General features: G+C 40.9%; 1 pseudogene; it reads right to left on the reverse strand.

Moving 5' to 3' along the window:
• Nucleotides 1-542: 542 nt before the first annotated feature.
• On the reverse strand, nucleotides 543-699 carry LOC143394623 (small ribosomal subunit protein eS27-like pseudogene; annotated as a pseudogene).
• Nucleotides 700-12,352: the final 11,653 nt, after the last annotated feature.

The raw sequence follows: 12,352 nt of genomic DNA on the forward strand, positions 1-12,352 counted from the left end.
TTTCTAAAATTTTAACTTTTGTACAGTTATTCTTCAATATCCCCAGGGATATGAGGGTTGGGGTAGATTTTATTTATTTGTTTGTTTGTTTATTTACTTATTTATTTTTGGTACTGTGGATTGAACCCAGGGGTTCTCAACCACTGAGCCACATCCCCTATTTTATATTTTATTTAGAAACAGGGTCTCACTGAGTTGCTTAGTGCCTCACCATTGCTGAGGCTGGCTTTGAACTCACAATCCTCATGTCTCAACCTCCCAAGCTGTGGCCCACACCTGATGTATTTATTTATTTTTTTGAAGTGGCAGGCTCACTTTGTTGATTTTGAGAGAATGTCTTCCTAAGTCTGATTAAGATATTTGTCCATCAGTAATTCTTTCAAATTAAAATGGTATTCCATGAAAAAAAATCAGTTCATAACTCAGCTGCTCAAGTGATTTATACTGCTATAAGCAACAGAAGCACATTGTGTGTGTGTGTATTTTATATCCAAAATGTGTTTATTAGGATGTTTTCCCACTCATCTTGATTCAGGTTGCTTTTATTGCTGCTTCCTCCTGAAGGAACATCCTTCTGTAAGTCTTGCTTTTCTTCCCATAGGGTGGCAGAGGACAGTGGAGCAGCCAACACGCAAAACTACTATTTGTGCATGGCTAAAAACGGTTAATTTTATAGCATCCTGGGCGTTTCACATCCATGAAATAGGAATTGGGCTTTGCACCAGGTGATTTCTTTTGGAGAAGGATGAAGAAGATCTTTTGCAGAGGCATGTTTTCTTGGGAAGGTTGTCACCACCTGGAAAGGCACATTATGTATGTTTTTAATTTTATCACAGTATTAAAAAGATCAAGATTTAATAAAATTAATAATTTTTATTGCTTCATCAAGGGCATTTTAAAAGGAAACTGACCTTGTTATTTTTGTTTTCCTGCAGGTATGGGGCAGTATACAATGACCACAGATACAGTTTGGTGCCATTGTCTTGATTAGTGTCAAAGCACTTTCACCCACCATTATTTTTGTATCATCAATGGAAATGTCAGCATGGTAAAAAGTACAAACATTTTATTATAATTATGAAAATAGTTCTGACTTCTCCAAACCCCTTAAAAGCTCTTGGAGACCTTAAGGGGTCTGTGAACCACACTTGAAGAACAATTGAACTAGAGCATCTTGGATAAACAGAGGCAAGGGCTGCTATTAACCTTAGACCCTAAAATAGATGTTTTCCCCAATTAGTGCATAGGAGGAAGGAAGAGAGATGTCTTTAAATCCCCGAGAAGTGGAAGAAAAGACCTTAATTTTTGGTACCAGCATAGGGGAGGCAGAAGATCCCAGAAGTGAATACCTATACAGTATAACTGGGAAGACTACAGGAAACCTTGGCAAAAGATTCCTTTGCTTTGAGAATGGTGTAGGAGCTATAAAGTGATAAGGGATAAGGGCAGTGGACTTCTCAACTGACATCTGTGGAACCAAAGGTTATTGATTAGAAGGAAACTCATACACATATACACACACCAAACACTGGGGCTTCATCACTTTATAAAATCCTCAATATATTCCCACAGAAGGGTAGGGGAAAGCTCCAGAATAACCAGAATCAGATATTAAATTCCGAGCCACATCCTTGAGTTTTTGGTTGTTTTTTTTTTTTTTTTTTTTTTTGTGTGTGTGTGTGTGTGTGTTCATTTAGAATCAGGGTCTCGCTGAGCTGCTTAGGGCCTTACTAAGTTGCTGAGGCTGGCTTTGAACTTGAAATCTTTCTGCCGCAGCTTCCCAAGCTGCTGGGATTACAGGCATTCACCTCCATTCCTGGCTCAGATATAATTTTTTTGAATATTTATTTTTAAGGTGTAGATGGACACAGCACAATACCTTTATTTTTATGTGGTGCTGAGGATCGAATTCGGGTCCTGCCTGTGCTAGGCAAGCGCTCTACCGCTGAGCCACAATCCCAGCCCCTCAGATATAAATTTTTAAAAGTATTATTTCTCTGGGTGCAGTGGTGCATGCCTACGATCCTAGCAACTTCAGAGGCTGATACAGAAGATCAAAAGTTCAAGGCCAAAATCAATAAATAAAAATAAAAGTTCAAGGCCAGCTTCAGCAACTTTGCAAGAGACTGGGTCTCAAAATTTAAAATAAGGTGGTAAAGTGCCCCTGAGTTTAATCCCTATGGAAAAAAAAAGTTACTTCTTAAAACTAATTTGTAGTCCTAAATTTAGTAACTCTGCACATATCATCTTGTTTAATCCTTGACAACTCTATGAGGCAGATATTTTATTATTTTTATAGATGGGAACCTTAGATGAGAGAAGATTTCCTTTAGCATACTGCTAGTAGGTAACCGAGTCAGGATTAAAACTAGCATTTTGAGGACTGGGGATGTAGCTCAGTGTTGGGACATTTGCCACACTTGCACAAGACCCTGCATTCCATTCCCAACACCACAAAGACAAAACAAAATGCCAAAAACAAACAAAAAATGGCCCTTTGAAATCTTGTGCTCTTAGCTGGTATACTCTATGTGTGACTTAGTATAGGTGATTTCCCTTTCTTTGTATCCATCTACCCACTAGCTACTTAGATCATAGGATCTGAGAGAGAAAACAAGGCAGGCATTTGGCAGGCCTGTATTTGCCCAGTTATTTTTGAGTTTTTCTATCACTGGCAAGAAATTACCTAACAGATCCTGAATTCTTTTGGTTGGAAAAGTCCCTAGAAAAGAGATAGTAGCCAGGCTGTCGCGCATACCTGTGATCCCAGCTATTCTGGAGGCTAAGGCAGGAGGATTTTGAGTTCAAAGCCAGCCTCAGCAACTTAGTAAGACACTAAACAATTTAGCGAGTCCCTGTCTCAGAATAAAACATAAAAGGGCTGGGGATGTGGTTCAGTGGTTAAGTGCCCATGGGTTCAAAGAGAGAGAGAGAGAGAGAGAGAGAGAGAGAGAGAGAATGAATGTTGAATGGAAAATGGTAAATGTTAGTATCCAAAAGGAAGGCTAATGATCTGAGAAGTGTTGGCTTGGAATGCTCTGAGAAGTAATCAGAATCTGTGGAAAGAGCCAGGGAAATGGTTTAGAGGTAGAGTGTTTGCTTTGCATGCTTGAGGACCTAAGTTAAATCCCCAGTACTGCAAAGAAAGAAAATTTTAAAAGCTCTTACGAACACAGGATTAAAATGCAGCCTATCTAATGATGTCAGTATGCTCCCTGCCTGGTATTCCTTTAATTATAGAAACCCCCCTAGCTGGTACACCCCATTCCAGGCAATCCAGAACTTAGAAAATTATTGTGTGTTTTTTTAAATATGGCTACAAATCAAATAGTTTGACAATCATCCCATCAAAAGCTAGATTCTAATCCTTGTTTCCTATAATATGGGCTGACCTTACTGATTTACCTCCATGGAAATGAGAATTTTGAGTGATGGTGTGTAACTTCTAAGACTAAGTCAGAAAAGGCAATATGTCTTCTGCATGGTTGTCCCTGGGGACATTCACCCTTAGAGTTCAGCCACCATGCTGTGAGGAAGCCCAGGCCACATGAAGAGACATGTGTTTTTATTCTGACCAACAGCCCCTGCAGAGGTCTTTACAGCCAATACTGACCCCATCAGTCACCAAACATGAGAGAAATCTTGAAGACAACTGTAGTCCCAGTGATCACCTCAACTGCTTGAGAAAACCCAAGTGAGAAACTCAGTCAAGCCCTAGAACCATATGATAGAATTATAATAAATGATTGTTATTTTACACTGCAAAGTTTGGGGCATTTGGTTGGCAGAGGAAACTCCAACCTCTCCCTTGATTGCTCTTCCTGAGGTTACCATTCATGAATTTAGTATTTATACAGTACTTCCTCTGTACCTTGCTAATCTTACCATGTTCCTCTTCCCTTCCCTAAACCAGTGACTTGAACATGGACTCAAGTCCTTAAAAAGTAACAAAAACTGGACAGGCACAGTGGCTCATGCCTGTAATCCCTGTGAGTCAGGAGGCTGAGGCAGGAAGATCACAAGTTCAAAGTCAGCCTTAGCAAAGGCGAGGCACTAAGCAACTCAGTGAGATCCTGTCTCTAAATAAAATACAAGATAGGGCTGGGGATGTGGCTCAGTGGTCCAGTGCCCCTGAGGTCAATCCCAGTACCTAAAAAAAATGTAACAAAAACTGTCACACAAACTTGTAATTATTCCAGAGCTCAGAAGCAAGTATCCCATACCCTTGGACAAATCATTTCTGGGGCTGCAGAGGCACTGTGCCATCCACCATGGCACTCCTCTTGCCAAGAAGGCTGGAGAGAGACTGAGCTGGGCTGGGTGAAGATGTTGGGAAACCCCGAGTACAGCAATGACCTGGGGTGACTGTGATGCTCTTTAGGGCTTGTATCTTCCCCAGGAAAGGGGAAAAGAGTAGATTCTTAAGAGAAGGAAGAGGAGCAGAAGAGTCTGTGGAATCAAAGAAGAAGGAAAAGAGGAAGAAGAAGCCTATAAGAGGAGAAAGAAGTCATATTAGAAACAGGAGGTAACTCAAAAGAGAACTGTAGTTTAGAACATGAAGATATTGAAAGAGAAGCTCTTTGTAAATAAAAACAACTAAAATATATTGAACACTTCTGTGAACTGCTTTAAGTATGCTCTCAATCTACTCAATGTCCCCATCTAATAGAGATATTATTAGTATGCAATCCACCACACTGAAGCTGAGGAAACTTGACATATAGAAGGTAAGAAGTTGCTGGAGTGCTGGTAGAGGTGGGAATGAACCCCAGCAGTCCAGAGTCTTTTGTGTGTGTGTGTGTGTGTGTGTGTGTGTGTATGTGTGTGTGTGTGTGTGTTTGCAGTGTTGGGAACTGAATCCAGGGCGTTGCACATGAGAAACAAGTGCTCTCCCACTGAGCTACAATCCCAGTCCTAAGAATCTGTAAGGTTGTTTGTTTATTTTTGGTACCACGGATTGAACCCAGGGACCCTTTACCACTGAATTACATCTCCAGTCCTTTTTAGTTTTTATTTTGAAACAGGGTCTAAGATGTTGGGCTGGCCTCAAACTTGTGAGTCTCCTACTTCAGCCTCCCTAGTTGCTGTGATTGCGGGCATGTGCCATAGCATCTGTCAGATTCTATGTTTTTAACGGTTAAAAATATTTTTTGTCAGGGACTGGGGATATAGCTCAGTTGGTAGAGTGCTTGCCTTGCATGCACAAGGCCTTGGGTTTAATCCTTAGCATCAAAAAAAAAAAAAATTGTCAACGTATGTATTATTTCTGAGGCTGTTACTCTGATCTGAGAATAGAGGCTATTTTTTCTCTTTCAAAATACTGAGGGGGCTGGGGATGTGGCTCAAGCGGTAGCGCGCTCGCCTGGCATGCGTGTGGCCCGGGTTCGATCCTCAGCACCACATACATACAAAGATATTGTGACCGCCAAATACTAAAAAATAAAAAAAAATACTGAGGATGAAAGCAAAAGAAAGAGGAGTCCAGGAAAGAAAGGCAAGGCAAGAAATGAAAAAAGAGCAAAAAAATAAAGAGATGGAAAGAAAAAAAGGTACAGAACCGAATGCATAATATGATACTATAATGCTCTGAGAAATGGCACCCTCTCTCCTTACAGGGAAAGAGAATTTTTCAGCAGTGTATAATCCCAAGGGCTTGGGAGGCTGAGCATGAGGATCACAAGTTCAAAGCCAACCTCAGCAACAGCAAAGCAACTCAGTGAGACCCTATATCTAATTAAAATACAAAATAGGGCTGGGGATGTGGCTCAGTGGTTGAGTGCCCCTGAGTTCAATTACTGGTACTCCTTCACCCCCACAAAAAAGAATTTTTCAGATTGATTGGTTTCTTGAACTGCCCTTTATTTTTGTTATTATATATTTTATTTTTGTTATTATATATTTTTTTCCAGAACACTATGTATACTAAGGATAGTAAAAAAGTCATTCATTCAGAAGGAAAATAAAGACAAAACATAGTACTAAATTCTATAATCCAAAATCCAAAAGATTTAGGAGTGTTATGTGTGTGTAGTCAGGAGGTCAGAGGGAAAAACTCTTTGGGGAGACTTCCTCCTTTGACTGTTCAGTGTGTATATAAGATCAGGCACACACACACTCTTAGCAGAACAGGATATCCTGACTTAAATAATAAAGTCAGTAATATGAGACCTTCAGATGAGGATCTCAGTTACTTTTTCTGTTACCAAAGTTAACAACTCAGTTCAAAACCAGATTACGATCATCTGGAATCCTTGAAAGATAGATCCAAAAAAGCTGGTGTGTTGGGCGACAATGGCCTATTGCCAGCTTCAAGCCTGGTACACAAGGGCCTGGCTCATTAGCATAGCTCAGCGGGCAGGTGTGTGATTTTGTCATTTCCTCTGTGAGACTTTTCCCAATAACCTCTAGAGTCTAAGGTGGGGACAAGGGTAACTGCTTTAACTGCTTCCTCTGGGCTTTCCTCCCTCACCCAGTGGCCCTGCTATGGGCTCTGGGTTTGTGCTCCCTAGCTTTCTGGGTGCCAATCCCTACTCTCTTCAGTTATGAGCCTGGCTCTGAGCTTGTGTTTGTTGGCAACTAGGGGACAGAGTGTGAGCCTCTTCCCTTGATAATAGCACTTAAATCAACAGGGTTCCCAGGGACCATGAGCACATTTCATGCAAATAATGGCTATCATTATATAAATAACCCATGGTAAAAACATCATTCAGGGACAGAGGAAACTGATAAACTGATGCCTTAGAAACAGGGGGATATGGGCTGGGGATGTGGCTCAAGCGGTAGCGCGCTCGCCTGGCATGCGTGCGGCCTGGGTTCGATCCTCAGCACCACATACAAACAAAGATGTTGTGTCTGCCGAAAACTAAAAAAAAAAAAAATATATATTAAAATTCTCTCTCTCCCTTTAAAAAAAAACAAACAAAAAAACAAACAAACAAACAAAAAAAACAGGAGGATATATTTAAAAGGACTCAACAATATGGACTGTCCCCAGTCCTTTTGACTCTCTCAGTCTTTCAGTGGCTAGCTGGAAGAGAGATGGCAATTAGAAAACACTAGAGTCACCTTGGGACCAGACTGGCCTCCTTTCTCTAAGAAACAAATCCAGAAGGATCTTCTCACTTGGTTATCCCATGGGAAGTGCCTTAAAAACATCTAAACATCTAAATTAAAGAGTTTGTGTTTTGGGGCTGGGGATATAGCTCACTTGGCAAGGTGCTTGCCTTGCATGCACGAGGCCCTGGGTTCAATCCCCAGAACTACAAAAAAACAAGAGTTTGTGTATGGGGTGTATGTATGATGGTTTATAATAGCACAATGAACATGTTCTCATTTCCAGACATGAAGGTTACACTAATTTACTCAAATACAGAAGCAGTAGAAGGGCTTAGCACTCTAATGCTTCTTGCAAAAGCTTCAGTAGCTGAATGACCAATGGGGAGTCAAACATTTCCATCAAAAGGTCAAGTTTCAGATTCAATTCTGGATTTTTTTTTTTTTTTTTTTTTTTTTGTACTGGGTATTGAACCCAGGGGCTCATACACACACACACACACACACACACACACACACACACACACACAGAAATATGTGCTTCAATGAATATAAAAATTATATACAAGTATATGTAGATTGTATTTAAAAATCATAAGTAGAATTATGTTATACACTGTATTGTAACCTTTTTAATACAATTAAAGTATATGTTGGGCATTTTTACATGTTAGTCCACTCAATCTACAATGTCAATATAGAATAAACTTTATTATTAGTGATAGTAGTAGTAGTAATAATAGTAGTAGTAGTAGTATGGGTATGGGGGAGGGGATTGAGCCCATGGGCACTTACCAATGAGCTACATCTTCAGTCCTTTTTATATGTTATTTTGAGACAGGGTCTTGCTAAGTTGAGGTTTTGAACTTGAGGTCTTCCTGAGATCATAGGCATGTGTCACAGTGCACAGCTAGAATAAACTTTAAAAAATAAGTAAACCTAAGTCCTTTAAGTCAAGGTAAACTATTAAAACTACTTCTTCATAAAAAAGATTCAGAAAGTTTGAACTTTGGGACCAGAGAAACTGCTAAGAGGAGGATTCAGTTCCTTTCTCTTTCTCTTTGTAGGACTATTCTACTTTTAAAAGCCTTGATTTCTTGGGAAGGAGAAATCCTCTCCATGTGTTCTTCCTTTTGCCTCAGTGCTGGGTATTGAAGCCAGGGCATCACATTTACTCTACACAGCTCTACAGTCTGTCTTATTGATGTTCAGTTGCTAAGCCCTGCCTTCGTATCGATCAATTCCAGTAACCTCCAATTTTGTTAGTCAACTAGAGGAAACAGGAGGACTTTCAGACCAAACAGGCCAAATCACTGACCAGAAAAAAAATGTGTAATTTTCCCGTTGGAATCACACTTAAAAAAAAAAAAAAAAGTGTTCCTATTTAGGAGGCAAAGTGTAGATCCAATTCCTTATATTTACTATTCTTTGGTACCAGACCCTAGAGCTCTAAGGTTTATTTGCCACAGGAATACCACTTGCTTCTTTCTACCATGCGGCCAGCGCAATGGTTTCATTAATGAGGTTCTTGGCATAAAAGTTAGCTAGTGAGATCGAAATAAACACACAGACTCAGTTACCTTTTTCTATGACCAGGTCCGAGACGGCTCCCCTCTCTGGTTCCCACCTCTAACCGCCCGGCAGGGCAGCAAGGATTACTCAGGGCTAGCAGGAGAGAGAGCGAGCGAGCACGCCAGGGAGTAGCCTTTTATTGGGGAACAAGAAATTCAGGGGAGAATTCCATCCAATGAAGGTTGAAGGGGGGCCGCACTCCAAGGTCAGGGTCAGTGATTGGGCCCCCGGGGTCAGTGGTCAGTCACACCCCCACACGCATGGGCTCTCTCATCAGGAGAGGGCCGGGAAAGCTCCGACACAGCCAGAGCGCCTCAGACCCTAACCGGGAGTCACCCAGTCACGTGTGAGAATGGCTCCCGACACTTCTTCCTAGCTTTTAGGCTCAGAACAAATGCCATTTTTTTTGTTGTAATAGATTCTTACCTCCTCATCTCTAGTCAGTGTGGCCACGAGCCTTGCTTGTTTCCCCTCTTTACAAAATGGTGCCCTCTATTTGGAGGGGAACAAAGTAGGAAGTGCAAACTAACCTCAGGATGAACAACTTAAAGAAATACAACTGCTTCATAAGACCAGGATGAAGTGGCATACAGAACCCCCCGAGTGTCAAGTGTCAGAGCTCAGTTTAATAAACATAACTTTACTATTAAAAGCACAAAGTGGTCCTGGACAAAAATAAGCCTTTCTCATGAATTCACACACTCCAATAAACTCTCCATCTTTCAGGAAGAAAACATAGGGAAGAGTTTGTATACCTTCAGAGCTAAATGTCCCTGGAACACAGTGGTTGCCCAGAGGACAGCCTTGAGGGGGTCAGAGCTGACTTGTGTCTGGCCAGAATACAAACTCAACCATGGGTTTGGTGTTCCTGATACACATAGGGCTAAATCAGGCTTCAATTGGAACCCTTTGGAGTCATCTAACCACTGGTCAGAAACTCATGACAGGGTTTAAAAGAGTTAGAAATTCTCCCCACCCCTCCCCCAGCTCCACAGATGAGAAGTGAACAAACTCAAAGGCCAGTGGACAGGGCAGGTGGCCCAATCTTGCCAATTATGAGAACCTTGGCTGCCTGCCTGGGTGTACAAAGCAAAGGAACACATATCTTAATTTCTTCACAGTTCATTAGGTAACATAGAACACCCTTCAACTGAAGGATTCAGACACATGCCTGGAGCCTTCTTTTTTAGCCTGTCTTTCCCATGTTGATCATGTATCACCAAAAATACCTTCTGTGGATATTTATGATTCTACATCTTGGTTATGTGTAAACGGGAAAATCTTCATTTGAGTCATAATTAGTTTCTAGATAATTAACTCATGAACTTGTGGCTTAAAATTTTCTTTGTTAAAATAGCCTTAGGGGGCTGGGTTTGTGGCTCACCTAGTATGTTTGAAGCCCTGGGTTCGATCCTCAAAAAGATAAATAAATAAATGAATTGTGTCCATCTACAACTAAAAAAATATATATTTTTAAAAATAGATTAGATTATTCTAAAATTGAGCTCACAGAAAAGAGAGAAGAGTACACTTGGCTGGAAAATATTACTATTTGATATACTTCCTAAACCAGTTTAACTTGATTTTAACTGTGTATTTGAACCAGTTTGACTTGAATTTTTACTGCATTTTTGATGGGCCAAAAGTGGGAAGAGCCTTTAAAGAACTGCTTCTTAATTTGCTGAGTTAGGGAAGTTCTTTCATTTGTGACTTAGTTCCTTAAATAGCTTGTGTTAATCTGGCTCTTTTGACTTTCTCCAGGAGCATTCTATCACTGCTCAATAATTATTTGGAGTTGCATTTTGGCTCTAGCTGCTGAAAGAGATCACTAAGAAGCAGCCAATTGGGCCAAATGTATGCTATGAGGTGAGATTGAAATAGGAAAAATCAGGCCCACAGAAAATGCACAAGATGATTATGAAGTTTGCTTCTAAATTAAATATAAATCTGTGGCAAGCTGCATCTTTTTCAGAGTCAGCTCAGGGTCAACTGGCAGCCTAATAGGTCCTTGCAGTACCGTAAATGTGCTGAAGACCTTGGGTTTCACTGTTTTCCCCTTTGATTCAAGTCATCTGAGAATGTTTTTCTTGATCAGCATGACAATAGGACAAAAGGTTCAATAGTCAACACCAGCCATGACAGTGGTCTCTGTTTATCTTTTTTTGTTTTTTAAGGCCTTTATTAGAAAGCTGATTTCATGTGATCTGTGCTGGAATAAATCTGTATCTGAGGATGCTAAAACCTTTACTGCCAAGCCAGTTTTGAATATAGTATAAACCGGGAAAGAGTGGGACAATGGCCAAGAAGCTTGTCAGTTGTAAATGTAGTTTAAAAGGTCATGGCTCACTTGCAAGAATGCTGGCAGCCTCAACATTTGCTGAAAATTCTTCTCATTAGTCAATTGTTTTTAAATTTCTTTTCCACTGGGAAACCCAAGAATGTCTCATGTCTGAGTCTACCATTCTCAGCTGATATGTTTTCCTGTGAGATGTTAGGAATGAGGTCCTGTAGCACCCTGTGAGTCAGAGGTCAGGAGGCAAGGATGCCTTCCAAGTTCTTTGCATACAGCCACCCTCCTCCTGACTTAATCCACGCTTTCCAGTAGTGTATACAGTCAGCACACCTTGAAAAACACCTGAGACTTAGACCCCAAATTTTCAGAATCAGGAAGGATCTCAGCCTGTTTAATAGGGGAACTAGCTATCTGCCTCCTTGGCTTACTTAGTCCTGAGAAATTACCTGAGACCCAGAACTTTCAGTGCTAAAACTAGGCATCCTAGGCAAAATAAAATAGTTGGTCACATGGTACCCAAGTTCTTTTTTTCCCCTTCCCATTACTGAGGATTGAACCCAAGGGTCCTTTACCATTAAGTTATGTTCCCAATCCTTTTTATTTTTTCTTTGAGACAGAGTCTCCCTAAATTGCTGAGGCTGTCCTTAAACTAGTGATCCTTTTGACACAGCCCACCAAGTTGCTGGGATTACAGGCTCCTGGCTTGTACCCAGCTTTTTGGCAGAGAAGCACCTAAGGCCCAGGAGGATCACTTGCCCAAACTAGCACAATTTATCAGTGGAAGATCTAGTATTAGTGTAAGACTGGAAGACGCCGCACCGCACTATACCACACTACACAGATCACCGAAGAGGTTCCGCTTTATTACCAAAGGCTGTGTGTTTATATAGGTCTAAGGAGAGGTAGCAAGGCTGAGGTAGATAACAGGTTGCCGGTTTATTGGCAAGCTCTTCCATATGTCAGTTCTGGAGCCCAAGAAGTTAATTCTTACTGGGGCTAAGGTTTCCCACCAGCAAGATTTGAACATTGGCGCCGGCGGGAACGTTTCGCGCCAGTGAAAGAAAAAAAGAGGAGAAAGAGGGTTGTTGGACGCCATGTTGGGGTTTTTCTCTGGGTTGCTGCTGCCGTTATATGTTTTCCCAACAATTAGAATCGAGATCTATTGCGTATTGGGTTTAATTCTCTAAGAGGGAACTTTAATTCCCACAGTGAGTTTACACAGAACTTTAATTTGCACAGAATAGGTGCTTGCAGTTCTGTTGTGGTTGCTCTGTGAGTTCAAGGATATGTTTTTCACTGATGTGATCATTCCTAATTAGCAATGGATCTCAGAGTCATCGTGAATCAGTGGTGAAATCAGGTCTCTACTTCTAGACTCTGAATGGAACAGTGTGAAGAAAGGGGCAGAAAGCTTAGTGAGTAATAACATTAGTG

The sequence above is a fragment of the Callospermophilus lateralis genome, chromosome 3 (assembly GCF_048772815.1).
Source record: "Callospermophilus lateralis isolate mCalLat2 chromosome 3, mCalLat2.hap1, whole genome shotgun sequence".
Classification (NCBI taxonomy): domain Eukaryota; kingdom Metazoa; phylum Chordata; class Mammalia; order Rodentia; family Sciuridae; genus Callospermophilus; species Callospermophilus lateralis.